The following is a 20,382-nucleotide window of genomic DNA, read 5'->3' on the forward strand; positions in this document are numbered from 1 at the left end:
CAATCGCATTCCACTTCCGAAGCCCCACACTTGAATTGTGCCTGTCTAAACTTGTTTTGTGTTTCTCTGAAAGTATTCATCTTGTTCGCTCGGTCTTGATAGTCCCAATGAACTATCGATCTTGACCATAGCCCCTTTTTATACTAGTCGCAATGCAGTCTCAAGCTTGTACATCGTTCCTTTTTTATGTTTTTTATGTCTTGTTTTGGAAGGTATCGTCTCTAAGGTACCGTCATCATTGTACCGTAATGTCATGGGTGGAAAGGCCATAGAAAGGTAAGGGCAGTGCGGAGACCATTGAGTATGTTCCAGAATAGATGAATCTTTATAGATACATAGATCCATTCGTAACTTCAGGCCACAAGCGGAACACTGTACTTCATATCCCAATCCTGACTCAGGTCCCAAGTAGACAAATCCTGTTCTAGCTAAAATATGCGAAGAAGGTAATCCTTTCCTATCCGTAGGCCATGCTTGAAACGTGTCCAGTCGACAGGCACAATCACAATAGTCAGGCAAGAAAACCGGAAAATGGTAGGGTTTGAACTTGGAGTTCTCATCGGGTTTCTCACTCGATTCTTGCTGTGGCGAAGTCATCCTTCTGGTGGTTGGCTATCCGCTTACAACCAAAGTTTTATACCAACATGTCCATGCGGCAAAGTGAAATGATTGGGAAGTCGCACTCGCTTCTGGTACACGATTTGATAGACTTTTTCCAAGGGTCGACTGACGATGTGGTGAGTGGGTAAACGTACAATCTTGTTCGGTTGATAGGTGGTCACTTTAAAGTGTTCATCCTCTCCAGATTGCAAGGCTTTTTTCAATATCCCAAAGTTGACCACACGACTGGTACGATAATTCAGAGTCAATCCTTTCAATTTGCACGTCGTGTGCACTTCTCCTTGTGGGTCCCGGTATTCGTAACCGTAATTTTTAGGACCGCCACTGGCGAAACTTAGAATCTTGTCGTCGGGATGCTCGTCTGTCCAGGCTCCTAAACGGTCTCCTTCGATGTCGGGGTGCTGTTGACTCGGGTGATGGATGTAAATGCAACTGTCCGTGTCAAAGTACAGGACGCGTTCCCCTAACAGTTCTAAAGCTTCGTACAATTTTAAGCGAGCATGAGCTGTCACGTAAGCCGCAATGATGACATTTCCAAAAGGGTCGTCTTGTACAAAGTCCAGATCTTCTTCGTAATTGACCAAGATCAAATCCTCGCGAACGACATCCACGTGTTTCATGTATTTGGTTTTGTCGTGAATCATCTGAAAGTAGCGGGAAGGTTCTGTCAAATATTCCGTCTTGGGTAAACACGGGCGTTGTGCCATTTTACCCCACAAACAATTTAACATCACTTTGGCAAACGATCGCCTGCCTTCGTTTTTCTCGATGTGGTCTAAAGGGATGCCTTCTTGTTCATAGTATTTCTCTTTGAATGTCTTTTGGTCTTCGGGAGTGTGACACCAGGAAGGATAGCCGCTGGCTTCTTGCTTCAGTTTCAAAAAGGCATCCACGTAGTCGGCGAAAATGCCTTTCTGCGTGGGGTCACCCTTGTGGTATTGTTGTGTCTTGGGAAAGTGGCAAATTTCGTACACTTCTAACAGTTGGTATCCCATGTCCAGAGCTTTGAACAATTCCACGCTAACCCACGTCCCCGTCAAGGCACGTTCTTCCTGGGTGTGCTGACAAGGCTGATCTTGGTTGCACGTTTCGGCACGAGTACGGCACAAAGGAAACATCAGTTTGCCTTGGCAATGGTGAGGTAACACGGGATGGTACAAGTCCGTGGGCGGCAAAACTTTACACTTGATCAGACCTTCGTATTGTCGAATGTTTTTCAGGTCGATGTGTTCCGTCAGCAATTGTGGGTGCCCTACAGGAAAGCGACAATATCTGAACAGGTAGGGATACAGCGAACACACGTCCAAGTATTTGATTTCTTCTCCTTTCTCTTCGTCGGCTTGGTACAGCAAACAGGTGGCATTGGTCCTTCCTCCGTACAAACTATCCCTCGGGTTCAGGGGATCCATGAACTGGTAACTTTCCACGAGGCGCTTAAACTCGGGATCGGTTTTCAAACGGTGATCGTATTCGTGTTCCCACATTTCCACCACTTGGTATCCTTCCTGTTCTAACTTTAGGCGTCGCTGACAAGTGACCTGGTACAAGTCTTCCATGGTTCGTTGTAAAAACTGATTTTTAGTGCCACGGTCAGGATAACAGACGGGACATCCGTGAAATAAGCAACCGTTAAACTCGTACACGATCTTGGGGTTTTCTAAGTCCCAGCCATCGACCGAATGCGTTCCGATGGTCTTTTCGCCTCCTCCGTTGCGGGCATGCTGAATCCACTTGTCTGCCTTGTCGCACAAGTAATGTAACCAGCGTAGGGCTTTGACCGAGTACTGACGTTTGACATAGTTGGTCGTTTGAGGACTGATGACAGCCATGGTGTTTTCAGGCATGAATCGTTGCCGGTACACTAAGGAACACGCTTTGGCAGTGGTGCAAGCTTCTTTCAAAGGATCGACCCCTCCGTGTTCCATGAACAGTTCTCGAAATTTTCCACAGCAACGCCGTAAAATATCCACGTCGGAACGACAATACTTTAGCATTTCTTCCTGAAAGTCGAAGGGGTCGGAGGCATGAGCCTGGTACCAAGCGTAGAAAGCTTCTCGTTGTTCGGTACGCATGTTGTCGGGGTCGTAATAGTGAGCCTCAGGTAAATGGGGTAGAACGGCGTGTTGATTGGCTTCCGTATTGAAAAAGTGTGGAAAGTACCCTTTAGCCATTTCTGTCATTCCAAACGTTTTAGGCATTCGACTCAAAGGCATGGCCAAATAGCTCATTGAATCTTTAAACTGTACTTGTCCCACTTGCATGAAAATGATTTTGGCTCCGTTCAAAGTCACTTTAGGACGTTCGGTGCCATGTTCCGTATAGTATCTGAGAAGAAACTGTCCATCGTATCCGGATAAATTGTGACCCATCACCGTGGCATGACGATGACAATCTCCGTAACGTTCGATGTCCTCTTGGCTCCACGTCTTGTCGATGGGGTCTAAGACCCATCGAGCGAAATCGGCTAGCGTGTTCGGTCCCCGAAAGATTTTTTCACGTCCTCCAGGAATCTTGCTGCAGTGAGGGCAATGACTGAAGATAGGTTCTTGAATGCACTTCTCGCACGCTCGATGAGCCACGCAGAAATTAGGAATGTGAATGCCGGTCTCTTGCATGCATTCGAAATCGAAAAAGATGAAATTGCCTTTCTTCTTGTGACCGTCCTCTTTCTCTGGTGGGGGTTGGTATTTTTGCACGTAGCATTCGTGTTCCAAGTCCACGATGTGGTGACAAATGTAACATTTTTTCTTTCCTGAACATACGTGTGTCTTGGCATTATTGGTACGTATGCCTTGTCCACACGTAGGGCACAATCTCAGGAGTTGACAAGCACATTTCTGCTGTGAACCTTGCATCTTCAGATGTTGTTGGTAACAGGCAGGGCTGACAAACGTGCGCAGACAAGCAGGACAATGTACTCTTTCTTGTCCTTCGCTCAGACAGGGTGGAGAGGCCAAACATCCTGAGCATTTCAATCCGCAATGTTTGTGTTGCTCTCGATTATTATAACCATGGTCACATTTCTCACAGTAATAACCGTATCCCAGGAATACAGTGATACTGGTAATGGTATAGAAATGGTCATCGTGATAATAGACATGAATGTATTTTCCGTCCTTAAAGTCTTGGCCTCGAAACAACAGAGGCCCACGCACTTCTTGAGGGTGCACTTTCAAGGTGTAGCGTGGAGCTAGGACATCTTGCAATTTTTGCATCTCAGGAATGCCACAGGGTGTGTCTTTGGACAGTCCGGCTTGTTGTAACAGGAGTTCTGCTTCATTTCATTGTTTGGCTCGGTCGGATTGTTGAATAGTTTTCCAGGTTCTTTTCCATTCTGCCGTGTCCTTCTTGTCGGCATAGGTTCGTTCCACACGATGGCTCGGGCTAAACACATCTGGTCTTGAGAATTGTGAATTTGGACGAGACTCTTTTTGGTGCTGCGAAGGTCGTTCACCAGTAACACCTTATTGCGTTGTCCGGTCCCTTGAGGAGGAGAGACGTGGGTCATGTCCAGTGTGGCTTTTCCATCGGTGATATCAAACTGGTCATTAGATTGTTGCACGTGTTGAATCTTGTCCATGACTTTGGAAGCAGTTAGTTCTACGGGTCTGCTAAACTCGATCCAAACAGGGGATTTCAAACCGTCGTGTTGTATGGAAAGTCTCAAGCGATCGTCTTCTTTGGGTTGACATTGTCGCTTGAGTGAGGTGAGCAAAGAATCCCACACCCCAGTGATGAACCCTTCTGCTTTCTCTAACGGTACTTCGGACTTGAAATCTTTAAACTTCACTGTGTATTTGTAAGCCGTGGTTCTAAATTTTCTAGAATAGCGCTTTTCCGTCTCTCGAATGGAATAGTACTTTTCAGGGTTAACTAAGGGTGGTGAACTTTGTTTAGAGGGTTCGGATTCTGGTTCACTCATGTCCTCTTCAAAATCACTGGTATGAATTTGTGCCAAGACTTCAGCCCTGGTACGAGGCGATAGATCACGTTTCTGCCTCTTACTTTCTTCTTCTTTCTTCTCGAATGAATAGGATCGTTTCATCTTGAGTGAAAAACGTCAAATAACTAAAGTTTAAACACCATGGGCTAATTTATAGTCATGGCAGACCAGCGTATATAAAAGGGTGTGTGTCTTGTCCTTTCACTATTCATTTCACTCTCTAACCGAGCACAACGATGGAAGAGACTAGCCAAATCGAACGTTTCATCAGAGCTTTGCGAGGGGTCATTAGAAAATTCTCTTCAGACCAGCCCACGGACTACTCTCCTTCCTTTCGAGATAAAAGTCAAGATACTTGCTATATCTGTCAGAAGAAAGGGCATTGGTCTTCAGAGTGTCCAGACCATCAAAAAAGAAAAAAAGGGGCTAGAAAAGACAAAAGTCAAGATACCTGTTATTATTGTCAAGAAAAAGGACATTGGTCTCCAGATTGCCCAAAAAAGAAACAAGAGGAGTCAGAAGAAGAGAGGGATTCTTCAGAAGAAGAAAGCAGCCAGGTAAAGAAAAAGAAAAAGGAGAAGAAAAGAAGAAGGGAAGAAAGTGAAGAGGAAGAGGAGGAAAAGAATGTGACGGTGAAGAAATTTAAAAAACAGAGAGACTAAACAATGAGACAGAAGGAGTGTAAGAACTTTTTAAAGAGCTCTGTTGTGAATTGTGAATTGGATTGTAACTATTGATAAAAGAATACATTAATTATATAAGGTAAGTGTCTTAGAGTTTTGATTTGAAAATAAGAACCTACACTCACACACTCATACACAGACACGTACTATAGGGGTAAAATGGGTTGTTGTTGTTTTTTTTTTTTTGGTTTTTTTTTGAGTTATTGGCAATTGAAAGTGTATCTCTTTTCGAGAGACGTGGGTGGCCCTGAAAAGGGCCTTTTTTTGGTGTAGGGGTGAGTTTAAGCAATCAACTTTAACTGCCTTAAGCCTTTGCCACGGCCGAGGCCTACTTCTGATGATGATGATTTGGTTGAAATCACTAAGGGTGGTACGGTAGGCTTAGTCACAGGGTTGACGTGTTTAGCTCGGGAAGGTCGTATTCTCTTCGGTCGTAATAAAGAAGTCTGATACATTTGTTTCAGACTTCTTAACTCCGCTAAAATGTCCAACAGTACCGTGACCGTTTGACTTTCACCCTCTTGTTTCTTTGCTGCTACTTCTTCTTCTTGTTTTTTTCTTACCTCTTCTTCTTGCTGCTGTTGCTGTAGGAGAAAAGCTTGTTCCGTTTCCTTTTGTCGTTGTATAAATTTCTCCAATTCTTCTTTCTGTCTCTGTCTAAAATTCTCCTCTTGCGGTAATGAAGAAGGTGACGAAGGTTCAGGAACAAATTCTTGCGAGGTAAGAAAATCCACAAAATCCCAATTTACCTCTTCTAAAAGTAAGTCCGGGTTCCCTTGGGCGGTCTCCACTGCTGGTGCACCCCAATGGATCGTTTTCTGAGTTTCCGTCATGTTGAATCACTGTCGCATAGATTGACTGCACACAGGCGCTAGCGAATCTATATAGACCACGTGACGTCAAAGACTGTTCTCTTCGGATTGGATGCGGGCTGACTGAATTTTGTAACGCGTGTTCGGATTGGTGAATGAACTCAATCCGTTTCAATCCTTCCTCTACCTATAAATAAGCGCAGTTCACTGCATTGATTCACCTGTTCTCGTCGCCTCAAGATGTGGACCACAGTTGAATCATCCACCCTTGTGTCTTCAATGATGTTTAGGACGGACATGCTAATGTATGTCCGATCCAAGTGGACCGTTGTCCACAGGACAGACACCAGTCTGTGGATACGTAGGATCTACGTAGAAAGACAAGGATGCCTCAAAAGAGTGCTGATTTACGGTCCTACAATGAGGCGCAGCCTAAGGACAAGAAGAAGACCAATGCGGTGCCCCTTATGTTAATGGATACATTAACATAAACCCAAAGGCCCTTTTCAGGGCCACTCATAGGTCTCGAAAAGAGATTGACTTTCAATTGCCAACCCTCTTTTTTTTCTTTTTTTTTTAAAAAAAAAATAAAATAAAAATCCCATGTTAAATTTCCCTTGACGCTAAACAGTCCCACCCTGTTTAAATTCCCTTGACGCTATACAGTCCCATATTCCCATGTTCAATTCCCCTTGACGCTCAACAGTCCCAAAATCTATTTCCCATGTTAATTTCCCTTGACGCTAAACAGTCCCAGGGTTTTTTGTCCATGTTAAATTTACATAGACGCTAAACAGTCCCAGGGTGGTTAATGTTAAATTTCCATTGACGCTAAACAGTCCCAGGGGGTTCTGTAATGCTAATTCCCATTGACGCTGAATCGTCCCCTTTCACTACTCATGTGACTTACAGACAATATCGACGTTTCATTACATTATGAGCACTGTATTTTCTCGCTCAAACTAATAAACCCGGCTATTTATCAGAAGTTGTTCTTTTGCAAGTCTGTCATATGCTTACCAATTAATACGGATATCCGCAACACCTGGGTTTGTCTTTAGCCCAAGTTCGCCCTTTAAAGTATTTTAGCACCCCAGCAGCTTACCAATATTCACCCGATCATTATTTTTATATGTAGCATGCTGTTTCTTTTCAGATCCATTTAAAAAGCGGGCCTGCCTCTTGACATTCCCTCGATAATCAATCTGCCACCCACGTGCGAATGACCGCTCCGGTGGCCTAGTGGTTAGAGCGTCCGCCTTGGAAGCGGGAGGTCGTGGGTTCGAACCCCGGCCGAGTCATAACAAAGACTTTAAAATACATGGTACTTACAGCTGTCTCGGTTGACGCTCAGCATTAAGAGGTTAGTGTTAGGACTGGTCGGCCTGGTGTCAGTATAATGTGACTGGGTGGGACATCATGCTACATGTCTGCGGCATGATGCCCCAGTGCTAGACATCACTATAAACTGCCACACTGCAGACATCGTAGCGATATATTGAAAAATTGTTAAAGGTACGTTAAAAATCCTAATCACACACACACATACAAACGTGCGAATGCTGTTATTATTATAATAGTCACTTACGGAATTTGTCGAATATATCACATCACTACGCTTGAGGCACTCCCGAAAAAGAACGGAATTTACAAGCGACATTGGGGACTGAATTTAGAGATGACACCACATGCTTCTAAACTGAATGTTTGAACGTTGTGTAAACCTAACATCTTGATTGTTGGAAAGAAAGGTTAATGTCTGAATTTTTTAAAAACAAATCATTTCCGTTCTTCCAAACTTTAGTTGGATTGGAATAATGGTCAAATTTATGAAAAACTACAGCATTTTGGGACTTTAATTTAGTCGTCCATGTTTCTTTTTCAGTAGTATACTAAGTAAACATGTTATATATGGTCGGCATATGTGTGTGTGTGTGTGCGGGCGCGCGCGCGCCCGCGCGCACTCGTTTGTAACAGATGATTGGTGCGAGAAGTGTCAACGATTTAAAGTAGTTGAAGATGGACACCCGACATATCTTTGCATACGCGTGTAATCACTTTGATACGAAAATGCATGGTCTAGCGTATTTGTAGAAGCAACTCAAGGGACGCAGAAACGAGCACGTCTAACTACGCATCACGTCTGGTTCGTTGATTAGTCTCGGGTGATGACGAGATGCCCTCTCCACCCAACCCTCCAAAACATGAAGATGCAGAATATCGCCACAACATACTATATCCGTGAATACAGTAGAATCGTTAATTAGTATCATAGGCTACCTCCGAATCCAGCCCTCTCAGAAAGACGAAAAAACGTCTCTGGAACAGGCACGACATATGCACAGGGTTACAGTACAAGTCACATGGGTCATGTATGTGCATCTACTCATTTTACAAAAAATATAAATTGTTCATTTAAAATTTAACACTAAATTTCTTTAACCAAAGTCTATTCTGTTCTGATTATTGAATGATCTGCACCTTATCTGTCACCATGAAACTTCCAGACGAAAATTATCTATCGCTATGGACTTCTACAATGGTGGCCATGTTCTAAACTTGCGTCAAAATAAGACCGCGTCGAGTGGTATCGTCACAATCGAGGGTAGTACAATTTTTTTTGTATCAATATGAGTAGCTTTCATTTGTAACATCAAGCACGCGACATTCAATCCGGACTGTACTGGATCGCACCTTTAGGTTCATTTAGTCCAAAAATGTAAACGTATTTTAACATTAGTTTTGCCGTATGCACCTCTCGGTACGTCTAAAAAATGACCTTCCAAAAGAATATGGATGCACATGAATCCAATTTAAGTGAATACTTGCCACTTAAGGAAATGTAGAATCAAATTCCAAGAAATGACACCCGTTGTTGAAATAGTCTGTGTTGAATGCCTACATTACCTGTGTGACTTTGTACTATAGATACTCAGTATTTCCTCCTCCTCCTCCTCCTCTTACCCAATTCTTTTAATATAATGTGATCAGGTAATGTATCAAAAGTGGAAATCACATTTTACTAAATTATATTTCTCTTATCATACTTACCTGATCACATTACAAATAATCCCTCCCACCCATCTTTTAATGTGTCACTCGAATAAACTCGTTTAAGGACTCACGGTACTAATTCCACTCCAGTGGTAAACATATGGAAACACTGTCATATTCAAAACTCAATAACTTAAAATTTATGGGTGCTGATAATGACACCTATAATTTTTCGTGCACATCTAACCTTGGTGCAAGCTTATGTGTGGAGAACACCATATGACCCGCGGCAATTTGTTTACATACGTGTGCATGAAACACGTGTTATTGATTCTGCACCAAATGAATCAGGTGCTACTTTCAGTATTGAGTACTCCTGAGTCAAGCCTGTAAAAATGCTAAAATTGCATCAGTAGAAATTTGTCAATATTTTTTTTACATTACATATAGGATAAGCTCTCAAAAGATATTTTTCCTAAAATTTTAATTTTCATTATTAACCAATTATGGACCACCAAACATGTAAATACTCTATTATTTCTTCACCCATTTCTAGACTGGTTCACAGTTCTTCCGTATAATTAGTACCGTGTGTCCTATATTAAACCGAATATACCATCTAGCGGGTAAAAAGGGAGCTAACCTGGACGAGTTGCTTCCCTTTGATCATATACTATATTGATAGAAAAAAGGAAGAAAAACTTTCCCGACATTCCAAAGGGCTGGATTAGTAAAGAAAATGATCCCTTTATTATGTGATCAGCTATGTATTATTGGAGAAACATGATATGATTTACACCACACAAAAAAAATACGTTTTCCGACAGTTTTGATTGAAAACTGCAATAACTCTGCCCCACTACGATGAAAACTCTCTTGATCAACGAAATGCTCCATATAGCAACTGACGTAGACAGAAGAGTCATAGTGACCTCCATTCCACTCAAATAGTCGAGATCGGCACTTTTCCATCCATGCCCAGAGAACTCCTTCTTGGCTTCTTTCAGACGTGTCCCGGTCAAAAACGAGTTTGGAGCTTCAGTCGGGAGAGGACAGTAACAGCCGAAGATCCTTGACATTGAGAGCATGCAAGGGAAGTCAACGACATCACACCACTCTCAGCACCCCGATGGCAAACTTCTGTCTCTTGATACAAAACGTTGGCCTCTATCACAATCATGGAATATTGTTCCGTGATCTAAAACACGCTTAGACTTCTTGGAAGAGACGAATTTGGCCGCAGCAAAGTAATTTTCCACTTGCAGTCTAATTGTGAGATGAACGTTATCTCTTGGGTTTTTACATGAACTGTCGTACCCCCCCCCAAAAAAAACAAACAGCTATCATACACGATTTGCAGTTTATGATAATACTAATTTCAAAGTGTGTGACCCACATACAATATCCCTATGTCCAAGCTTACACGCAGTTCCGTTCTGATAGTTCAGTCGTTCTAATGACACAACCTGGTTCCATCCTAAGAACAGCTTGCTGTCACTTGTCAACCAACAATAACTATTCGTTTGCTATCCTTGATCGATACCGCTCCGGTGGCCTAGTGGTTAGAGCATCTGCATCGGGTGTGGGAGGTCGTAGGTTCGATCCCCGACCGAGTCATACCAATGACTTACAAAAATGGTACTAACAGCTGCCTCGCTTGGCGCTCAGCATTTAGAGGTTAGTTTTAGGACTGGTCTGCCTGGTGTCACAATAATGTGACTGGGTGGGACATCGTGCTACATATCTGTAGCATGATGCCCCAGTGCTAGACATCACTATAAACTGCCACACTGCAGACATCCTAGCAATATGACTGAAAAATTTTTAAAACTACATTAAAAATCCAAATCACATCACATCATATTCTTGATCGATCTGTCAAGAAAGTAAAGCTGCCGGGCCTTGTACGTACCATCAAATGTTAACTGAGATGCACGGATAATATCCGCATCAACTGTAGAAAATAAAAGTATTGCTATCACTGAAGGCAGGAATGCAAGACATAACCTCACAAGCGCTGGCCGATAACTAAAGGGAGTTATTACATCAGTGTATTCTTAACTTTCACAGGATCGGGCACACTAATGAGCATTTCAGCCCATGAAATACAAGCGAGTGCCTTGAGACTGACCTTGATCGTAATATCTCGATTTGGGACATAGCGGGGTCATCTGACTGGCACGCCCATTTTGCATTCTTCGCTAATGAGAAAACTGAGTATCTTTGGGTTATTGGTAGCTGTACAGTGACCATTTTCCATTAATGATAAGACAATATTTGATCCAGACATGAATTTGCCGCTTTCGCTGGTTTCGCATGGGAAACTTTTATTGATCAGACAATAATTCAGTGGCGTCACTAGGGGGGTGCGGACCGCACAGGGTGACACTATCAGAGGGGATGACACCAAAATGACTATCTATAAAATATTTGAATTTTTGTGCAGGAAGTAGATCCATGGGGGTGACACCATGAATTACCACACATGACTGTCAAAACATTGTTTATTTTTTCTGCAGGAAGCGGGTCCATGGGGGTGACACCATAAGTTGCCGCACATGATTGTTTATATAAAAAAATTAAGTTTTTGCAAGAATGAAATCCATGGAGGTGACACCACGAATTGTCTCTTCTTGTACTCAACTAAGATTAGGAGAAGTTCACCTATTTAGTAGAGCACCCATTCTCCCACTGAGTGACACAGGTAGAGGTAGGATGTTCATCATTTCCTCCTCCTCTTACTTATTCTCCAAATGTAACGTGATCAGGTAATGTATTTTAAGAAGAAGGCACATTTTTCAGTAAATTAAGTTTCTCTGATAATACGCACTTCTAATCCCTCCCACTCAGTGCGAGTATCCTTAAAGGTTTTGCTCAGTTAACAAAAATTGTAAATCAGGGAACAACGGTAGCTACATCTTCGGTAGCCAAGGTTCCGTTAACCCTATCTACACCGTGGCGGATCGAACAGATATATTGGTGCTCTGTCCTAGCGACATCTATTGGATTACATTAGTTGCCTCCGATAGTATGTAATATCAACTAGCCAATTGCGTGATGCTTTGTACATTGGCCGAAAACGTTACGGGCAATAGACCAAAAAAGTATACTTTGAAAGTTTAACATTGAAAGTATGACAGTGTACCAGAGGGAAGCCATTACAGGTGTATTTGAGCTAAAGGTATTTGTACAAACACGGACCAGCAGTGGAAAATTGCTTATTTATCAGTCCATTCAAGTTGTGTGTTCCCATTGTCTCTGTCATATAGGAACAGTGTTCAATTTTGGTCACCTTAATTTTGATTGGATGCGGTGGTTTGCCGCCGAAAAGCTACTGGCAAACTTTCTCACATAACCACATTGGCCGAACCTGAGACTCGAACCGACGCAGACAGAGGTGAGATGGCATGATCCGTAACGGTGAGCTCTTTAGACCACTCGGCCACTCGGTTGCCCTTCATTTCCTTTACTAAAGACGTGAATTTGGGGCAAAAAACACTAGCAGATACATTTCATTACTGTTGTTATATTTTATAGTCAATTTATTGTACTTTCAAAAGTTAGTACAATATTTTCTCCTCTGTCAAAATTAATTTTCCCTATGTGAATAACCGCTACTAGTTCATGTTCATTTCTCGAGCACATGCAAGCACCCATTTCAATCCGTAATCTTCTTTTGGGACGCGCGTTGTTTCCCTGAAACCACATATCAAGAATTTTCAGTCACAGTTCATGAAAGTATCATAGAGATATGCCAACATTTTATTGACTGTGCTTGGTGCAAATGCACACAACTTCACGATATACCAGGTTCGGTTTCATAAGTGCGTTGCTGCTGAATGTAACCAATGAACCTACGTGAATTGTTGCCAATCTAACTTGTACAATTTTAGCACACATACACACAAATATATATATATATATATATATATATATATATATATATATATATATATATATATATATATATATATATATATATATATATATATATATATATATATATATATATATATATTTGTTGTCTTTTGTCCATAATCACAGATTGTAAGAGTCTTCTCGTATACAGAATATCACGTAGCTAATTTTCTAGTTTTGGTCAATGATTGTAGATTATAATTTAAGATAGTTATTACTTGTAGGTAAACATGTTTACTTGGATCTGAGTTTAATACATATTACAACATTGGTTTTCCCCTTGTAAATTCCTGATCTTGTTTACAACTTAGAATGTTCTAGAAATGAAGTTTTGACCCTCATCATGCTCCTCTTATTGTGTCATAAGTTGTTATATTACGGTAGTTTACACCAGAATTATTTATTCTTATCTCAACATCTGAAGATTGATCAGTCATTTAGTTGTGTTCAGTTTTAATTTGAGCGGATTTATTTATTTTAATTATTCATTGTAATTACAAAGCACTCATTAATATTCACGGAATAAATCATTATTCTGGGGTTTTTTGTGAATTCATTTAGAGACATTTTGGATTATATTATTGTGATACATCAAGACTGTTACTACATCAACACTATTCCAAGATACTGGTACATCAGCACATTTAAGATTATAATTCATTCGGACACCACTGGAATTCACTTACAATTATTTATACTTTTGGACTTGTGATGCAACTTTTATGATTATGTTTTACTTAATTCGCTATATTTTTTAATTCTTTTTAATTTTCACTTTGCATTCTTGGGATGTATTTTATTTGTTGAATTTTACAACATATGTTGGTTTTCGCTCTTTACTGCTACTACGTTTAAGAGCAGACTTATAACAATATCTAAATAACTTTCTGGAATTTTACCGAATCGGTTGAGATTACCCTGGAAACTTTGACCTCATACAATATCTGAGGATAGGAAGCGACATCCAAACTAACTTTTAATGGATTGATTGACCCACTGGTATTCACAATTTAATCAATACTAACTTCAAAAAGTGACGGAATATAAATATTCCTGATAAGAAGTGACTTTTTGTTCACTCCAGTTTTCTGCTTTGAGCTATAGAATGCCAGTGGGTGGCCTAAACGACAGCTAATCAGACAGCTAGTGTGTAATTTTACACTGATTTCAGACAGCTAATGTGTAATTTTACACTGAATCCAAACAGCTAGTGTATAATTTTACACTGAATTCAGACAGCTAGTGTATAATTTTACACTGAATTCAGACAGCAATTCAAACCCCGGTGGATTAAGTTCAGTAGTAAACGAGATTCAGATTTTTCTTCCTCCATTTGATAGCAAATCTGCTTTGGTCTCCATTTCCAGGTCTCTATTGGGAAAATGACGACCGCTTATAGCTACTAATCGTATCTATTTGATTTCCATTTAAATATTTTCATACCAATCCAAAAGAACGGAAAGATGTGATTTCCCTTATAACCGGTTAATAATTTGACTGAAAGGCTTTCAATCTGTTGCAAATTGCGTCTTTCCTTCCATTCTAGAGACCGGTCTTTCTTTATTCACCAATTACCAGAATGAATACAACTAATTGGGTCTATGTTTGCAGAGGCATGGATTTTCACGAACCTCTTTCATCAAAAGCATTTCCTTCAAATCCGTTTTACGTTCCCTAATTTACTTAGATAATCCTGTAGGAATGAATTAAGCGAATATCGGGTAAAATTTACTCTAGCACCGGTAAAGTAAATGACTTATGTCAACCGAAATTGGTAGCTGTCACTTTATGCAATGTACCATGCTATCACGTCGTTCAAACAATACTTGATTGGGTTTATTCCAACCGGTGTAATGAGCAGGACAGCGGGAGACAAATACGGCGAATACAGCAAAAGCTCTTGATGTGGTACGCTCCTTCATGCCATTAAACTTGTCTTTTATAAGAATAATACTATCTAAAACTTAACCATTTTAACGATAAAATGTCTTCCAAAAAAACGAAAAAATAAGCAGGAAAAAAATTCAACCGCTAGGAGCATAAGCAGAGGTTCATCTTTCAGGACTAAAGTCAGGACTAAATTTGCAAGTGATGTAAAAAAAGAAAGGGAACTGAATTTTTCTGTTGTGAAGAGGGCTTTGTTTAAGAAAGGACAGAATGCTTTCCGCAACAAATGCGTTTTGAAAAAGAGTTGTTTTCTTCCAATTTAGTTTAATGTTGTGCTTTTAAGAACTCGTTTCGAAATGTTTTTGTTGGAAAATAGAAGGTTATTTAGCTTGACTACTTTCAAATTCATAAAGCTGGTTGTTTATCTTCTTATCTGATTGTCACAGTACGGACGAAAACCGGTGTACCTGACTGAACATAGCGTGTTCTGCAACGTAACGCACATAATTGTTTATAACAAAATTTGATGCACTCGCTTGTAAGACGACAACACTGTACGAGACTTAGATTCGCAAGAATGAAAGAGACGTGCTCGTTTGGTCATCCTCCTTTCAACGGAAGGGAAAATGCTGCTTACATTGAATATGGACGATGTCAAATGGTGAGAATATGAAATGCCTGACGCAATCATAATATCAAAGTGAAGACAGGCAACTGACATGTTTTACGGGTGTTTAGACGCTCTAGTTTCAATGCGTTATTGAATTAACGCTGAGAAAACAAGGTGATGAATGACCGTATCGTACCCCACCCCATACATACACACAGATTGTCCATGGATTTTATAACATGCGTCAGGTATTTATTGTTTGCAAGATTTCGACAAAGGATTTGCATTGCTAAATAAAAATCTTCGAACTCTGGCGGGCGACAAATAATTGCAAAAAATATTGGGATGGTATTGTCTGTTTTGTTGAGCAACCGTAAGCAAACGGGATTTCCACTTTTGATATTGATCTATTACATTGAGATGATGAGAAGTTTCCAAACTTTCAATAAATAATTATTTTGACCCTAAATCTATATAAATGAGAGGTACGGGTGTCACGTCATATATGCAACGTTACTTAAAGCAACAAGTTAATGCAGACCATTGCTTTCTGCGTGGATGCAAGTTGTCCATTTGAGAAGCGATATTATGATTGCGTCGGGCATTGGTTGCTCCAGCCATTTCAGCTTTGGATGCAGTTTGTACGTATTCTGATTAAAATAACCACTGTCCATATATTATAATTAGTTCTGGAGACAAAAGTCTACTGCATATATCCTAGTACGTATGAAGAAAAGTTTTAGAACCACTGAATACGATGATTAAGTTAATTAGTTCACTTGATATCCGGAAATATTTTATTCCGACATAATACCCAATTCTAAACTTAATGAATCGCGATCGGTCTTTCAGCATTCTCTACGAATCGAAAGGAGCATTCATCTATATTTTGTTTAATTTTTACAAATGATTTAGTTTTCTCGTCAAAATGTCTGTTTCTCACCCATAATTAACTTTCATAAAAAGTTTCAAGTAGCTAAGCATAATATCTCATCTTTCACCGAAATCTTCAACCTTTTGAATAGAAGAGCGTTAAAAGGAAACGTGATGATCAGATCAGGCCATCTTTTTTGTAGAGAAAACGGACAATAAAGTACTTGAAAGGCACAAAGCCTTTCCCATCATCTTCAAAAACACATTGATCGGTCCCATGAATGGTTTCAATGGCAATTCACCCTATTCCCGTTCTCTCGACGGGAGAACGAGAAATATAGTACTTGCCGTACTCACCGGTTTGTGAGTTAGACGTGAGGCACAGGGCTGAACAAAACCAACATAATGCTCCAAATCTTCAAATTCTGACATTCTTAAGTTTCACACAGAATATTAACAATTCAAAAAATCAAAGTTTCAAAATTAAAATGTAAACATTATATTCTAAATATCACATTTATCAAATTCGTTGAGCTTTGACCTTATTTGTTTTCCAGTCAGTAGTATAGTGCTAAATATGCAGTAAAGTGAAGGAACGCATGTTACGCAGATGCGGAGGGGGTTGAGGGTGGGGTGGCATGGCAAGCGCAAAAAAGTTAAGGAGACCCCAAAAGGTAAGGGAGCCCCATTTCTCACAGCACTACATTCCTGTTTCCAGTACATTGTCAGAATAATATAACTTTGCGAATTGTCTTAGTTCTCTTTTAGTTTCCTTGTTAACTGAATATGTATAAATTAACCTCGCTCTATGTACCATTCCGAATTAACCTCCGAGTATCATATCCGAGTCAGCCTCACGCCAAGTATCGGAGTTAGCCTCACTCCCAGTATCATATCTGAGTTTTGTCTGAACTTGAGTTAGAGTTTTCTTGCTCCCTGGCACCGACCTACGTTGGAAGACAATATCATTGCCCCTTGATTAGTAAATTTCTGTTTCTGGGTAAGTTAATCACGAGCGAGATGCACAGTGGGTAAAAATAAAAAGTACGACATAATTTATACTTCCCAAATTCTTTGGAGTTTCACAATCACCGGAATTATAACAGTGATCAGCGAAAGTTGCAAGATCGGTATTCTGTATATGCTTTCAAAGTGAGCTACAAGCTTAAGCTAAATCTCCAAAAGTTTACATTCTGTATAATAAAGTTAAAAATAACATTTTTTAAATGATATTCTTTATTTAACCTCCTCTAATAGCATGATAAATTATTTGATCGACCCTTAAATATGTTGCAAGTATAATATTTTTATTTTTTATTTTCAGCTGCTCAAAGTTTTGAAAATACAAAGTCATCCATCGAATTCACACAATTTAATAGCTAAACAACTCCCATAAGTATAAACTTGAACGTCAATCGTTCGACAACTTAGCTCCACCAATACTAAAATCCTTAAACGTTTGCACGAGGAGCAATACAGGTGAACAGTAGCCAGTGCTATCATGCAACGGAAATACGCAGTTATCAACAATAGCTTTGGAAATGTTTTTTTTTGTTTGTTTGTTTGTTTTTTGTTTGTTTAAATTTAAAGTCAATTCTTAACCTGAGTCTCCATGGTTGTACGAATTGAAGACAGCGTCGAAACATTGTCCCTCACTGCTAGTTTATTAATCTGATGCAGAATGTAATCACATCATTCGCTCAAAATTAAAGCTGAATCAAACCCGACCAACCAGGAACTCGCATGACGAAGTAAATCAAAGTCCACGCCTTGATTTAATATCTAAATACACATACCTATAAAAGGTATATTCAAATAAATTCAGCTACACAAAAACAGTGAATCGGTTTGAATAACTGTGGGCTAAAACTTCTATAAGAGAGGTGAAATCGAATCAACATGCCATGGACTGGTATCAAAAATGTTAAACACGTTCATGCTCCCCAAACGTTACCTATTTTAAACAGGTATGGGTATCATTCAAACTTTGAACTAGAGTCTGAGACTGAGTTTAAACTTCCAGACAATAAAAAGTGAAGTTTCAAAATAAAATTATTTGTGATTGGTTGATGCAAAATATCAGGCTCAAACTCAAAGTTGTGTGATCTCCAGGATAGGTAATTTAGTATGGGTTCTTCTTACCACATCCAAAAGCCCGATTATGAATGCATTAAGCATCCGATAAGATATACACGTATATTAAAATAGAAATGCATGGGTATACGATCGACAGAATTGTCTGGTCTATAAAACAAACTCGAGTATAAATGTTGTCTCATATCAAGTTGTTAATCATTTTAAACCAGAGTGCACATTTAGCTATGTAAGAAATGGGTGGTTGGGGTGGAATGAAAATTAAGGAGCAGATCAGTCTGGCCAATACAATTTTCCTCTTGATTTTCATAAACTACAGACTTCTTGAAGTGAACGAATAAGGTAATAGCTGTCCATTATTGATCGTCTGCACCTGATCTCGTTCAATACGCCCTCTACAGAGGCTGCACGTGACTCGCACGCGACCGAAGGGGTCTCCGCTGCGACAAAGGTATGAATCGCATCCTTGCGCGCGGGATTTGGTTAAAATTTATTTAATTACAGACCGACGTTTTGCAATACACAATTTCTTTTATTCTCTCGTGTTTTCCTTGAGTTTTTTTTCTCCACCTCCGAAGGGAATGAGACAATAGAAGTTAGTCTCATAAAAACCTATACTATAAATTACGCAGAAGATACGCTTCAATACATGAAAAAAATATTTCTAAATCCATCTATCAGTTTTGGCATGTGCAAGGTAACTTTTGAATACTTCCTTTGTCCAATAACGAACATCAATATAAGACACTGAGGGCAAATTGTTATCAAATGTTAATGAAGATAGAGTATAAATATCTTGCTTCCAAAACTAGCATGCTTTCATAGTATCCTATCACATATTTCGTGTACAAGGAAACTTGAAGGAATGACACTTATGGGAGACAATAACGAACAAAGGAAATGTACATGTTGGTTACAGGGAAATTGTTATTCAAGTCGGATGCTAAAGAATTAAATAATAAATAGAAAGTATTTCCATTTAAAATGGTTATTCCCGTCTATTTTCTGTCGGAAACCCATTATCCTGTTGACATAAATGTCATTGTAACAGGAGTTGGCTGTGTAAATAATTATACATTAGAGTTTAATATATTTTCGAAACAATATTGCCCATCCGTCAAGGTCAGTGTGTGAAAGTTTAGAATCAAATTTACAATATTTGTATTCGGTCGTTGTTGCTAGATCCGTATATAGCACGCGGCCACCATATGTATCATTCACTGCAACAAGAACAGATATATATATATATATATATATATATATATATATATATATATATATATATATATATAATTAGTAAACCGTCAGTGGGATCTTCCGTCGTTATGCGTAAGAGAAATCTAGAAGGCAGATAAAATTATCCTAAGAATTTCATTCCACCAGTTCGTTATTCTTTTGTTACTCATAAAGATAAGTGACATTTAGTTGGATCAAAAAATATCTTGTCTGCATTCAGTCAGTTTCTCAAACGGTTGTTTCATTAACTGAAGCCCCGACTACTCAAAACTTCATTCATTATATTCCCTGGCCTAAATATTGTACATAAATAAGCAAGGGTATCAAAGAATAAGGCTGTATACGTACATTAGTAAGTAACAATTTAACTTCCCAACACACCATGCACTTATGATTTAATTTTATCCGTGTTGCTTTACCTTCTCTAGGCATCGTCTAAGACTGAGGAAAAATTGCACTCCATCAGTTAAAAATTTAAACGCAAATTATATTACCCCATCACCACCACCACCGCTCCTGAAGTTTTGCACAATATATCTCTCCATATACAAAATATATAATCAAAGTTTTAAAATAAAATGTACGAAATTCCTGATTATGACCAAGGATTAAAATTTCATGCTCACTTGTTTATCCGGGTCGTATAAATCTTTTCCATGTTGTATATATATTTCAATTAAAACATTCTTTATTAATTTCTTTTCTAATAAA

Source organism: Sinohyriopsis cumingii, chromosome 16, assembly GCF_028554795.1.
Source record: "Sinohyriopsis cumingii isolate HCF-2022 chromosome 16, ASM2855479v2, whole genome shotgun sequence".
Lineage (NCBI taxonomy): Eukaryota > Metazoa > Mollusca > Bivalvia > Unionida > Unionidae > Sinohyriopsis > Sinohyriopsis cumingii.